Source organism: Mastomys coucha, unplaced genomic scaffold (assembly GCF_008632895.1).
Source record: "Mastomys coucha isolate ucsf_1 unplaced genomic scaffold, UCSF_Mcou_1 pScaffold11, whole genome shotgun sequence".
NCBI lineage: Eukaryota > Metazoa > Chordata > Mammalia > Rodentia > Muridae > Mastomys > Mastomys coucha.
The window spans coordinates 30232362-30234834 of NW_022196893.1; the positions used below are offsets into that span (position 1 = coordinate 30232362).

At 46.0% G+C, this 2473-nt stretch overlaps 1 long non-coding RNA gene across 1 annotated transcript in view; it reads right to left on the bottom strand.

Moving 5' to 3' along the window:
- Positions 1-409: 409 nt before the first annotated feature.
- LOC116079269 overlaps positions 410-2473 on the bottom strand; it is an 11004-nt gene continuing 8940 nt past the window's right edge. Inside the window, exon 4 of the long non-coding RNA XR_004113855.1 lies at positions 410-762. This is a non-coding gene — a long non-coding RNA (uncharacterized LOC116079269). The remainder of the gene's footprint in view (positions 763-2473) is intronic.

Sequence of the window (2473 nt, forward strand, 5' to 3'; positions counted from 1 at the left end):
TTGAACTCAGGACCTTCGGAAGAGCAGTCCATGCTCTTACCCACTGAGCCATCTCGCCAGCCCCGATTGCCATGAATTTGAGGTCACACTAGATTACATAGTGTATTCTAGGTCAGTCTAGACTACAGAAAGACTTTATTTCAAAAAACCAAAACAAGTTAAAAATACACCCAAACAAACCAAACCAACCAAACAATAAGAAGACCACCGAAAGCAGCTGAGCATGTGGCACACACTAATCCTAGAGTTTGTAAGGCAGAGGCAGGAAGATCAAAGGTTTAAAGTCATTTTGGGCTACATAGTAACTTGAAGGCCAGCGTGGGCTCCATCAAACCCTGTCTGGAAACAAACAAAACCCAGCGTGTGTGTGTGTGTGTGTGTGTGTGTGTGTGTATGTGTGTGTGTGTGTGTGTGTGTGTGTGTGTTTGTGTGTGTGTGTATGTGTGTGTGTGTGTGTGTGTGTGTTTGTGCGCGCGCGCGCGCGTGCGTTCTATTCTGAGTTTTCAAATTGTGTCCCATAAAGGAGATAGCTTATGTCTTTCCTGTTTCCCTCCTGTTAACTCCGGGTATAGATGTCTTGACAACTGCCTGTTGTCCTTGAGTAGAACTGAGCATCTCTCCTGACGCAGAATCGAAGCAGGGCTCTTGAAGCCTCACACCCTCTCAGTCCCAGCTGTGGCTCCAGAGACGCCTTCGCCAGGATGCTTTCTCCTCTCCGCTTTTCCGAACTTCTCTGATTTGCTGACTTGAAAGCCTTTATGCCTAGAACAAGCCACACCTCAGGAGCTGCGGATCACTCTCTCCCGGATGCCCCAGGAAACAAGCCACACCCACAGGAGCTGCCCATCGCTCTCTTCCCGATGCCCTAGGACCATTCTCTGCAGCATTTCTTCAGAGCTTCCTATAAAAGCCTCAGCAACTGGACTTAGAGTTCAGATATTTGTGCTTGGCAACAAGCAAGGGAAAGTTTTTTAGAGCTGACCTTTCCCTCGACCCTCAGCTTGTTCTATAATAGGGTTTCGAGAGTCTGTGGCTATTCTCTGAAAAGTATAAACTAGATTGATGTCTCGTTTTTGTTTTTGTTTTAAGGTTTATTTATTTTATGTATATGAGTACACTGTAGCTGTCTTCAGACACACCAGAAGAGGGTGTCGGATACCATCGTAGATGGTTGTGAGCCACCATGTGGTTGCTGGGAATTGAACTCAAGAGCACTGGAAGAATAGCCAGTGTTATTAAGCACTGAATCATCTCTCCAGCCTAAGATTGAAGTTATAAGATCCCAGAGATAAGCTATTTTGATTCAAGGACTTTGAGGCAGGAGTTCAAGAAAAATCTGGCTGGGCAGTGGTGGTGCACACCTTTAGTCCCAGCACTTGGGAGGCAGAGGCAGGCGGATTTCTGAGTTTGAGGCCAGCCTAGTCTACAGAGTGAGTTCCAGGACAGCCAGGGCTACACAGAGAAACCTTGTCTCAACAAACAAACAGAAGAGTCTGAACTGAATAGATAAGTCATCCATCTCAAAATCAAACAATATCTCAAGTCCCTGAGCCGAAGGTTCTGTGTGATCCTACCTACTTGGGCTGCTGAGGCAAGAGATCCACAATTCAAGGCATTTCTGGGATATCAGTAAGCTTACATTCAGTCAGGACAGCTGGCTGAGAACTCATTGCAAAATAAAAAGTGAAAAAATAGTGTGCTAGCAAATGTCTTTAGTCCCAGCACTTGGAAGCTAGAGGCAGGCAGATCTCTGAGAATCTGGAAAAAGACCTTGTCTATAAAGATGAATAAGAAGAAAAATGAGAGGGTTGGAGAGATGGCTGTTCAGGGGTAAACATACTTACTTGCTATGGAGCCTGCTTGAGTCTTAAGATCCTTGTGGTGGAAGGAGAGAACTGACTCCTGCGAGCTGTCCTATGACCTTCACACCACACACCCAAATAAATACATAAATGTGTGAAAAGTAAAAAGAAGGCCAGGGACAGCATGGCTCAGTGGTAGAGTGCTTACCCAGCAGGCACGAGGCCCTACAAATAAAACCCCAGGCCTGGAAGAAAACCCTGACTCTCCAACGGAACTGCCTTCTTTTTATTTTTATTTTTTTCGAGACAGGGTTTCTCTGTGTAGCCCTGGCTGTCCTGGAACTCACTCTGTAGACCAGGCTGGCTTTGAACTCAGAAATCTGCCTGCCTCTGCCTCCCAAGTGCTGGGATTAAAGCCACCACCGCCCGGCTTTATTTATCTTTAAATGTTAAATTATGGGTACAAGGGTGAGGACTATGTGTGGATTTGTACATGCGGATATAGTATAGTGGAGACCAGAAGTGGGTGTCAGGCCCTCCGAAGCTGGGGTTGTGAGCTTCCTGATATAGGTGCTGGAAACCAAAATCAGGTTCTCTGCAAGTTACATAACTTATGAGCCATCTCTACAGTCCAGTTTATTTCGTGTGTGTGTGTGTGTGTGTGTGTGTGT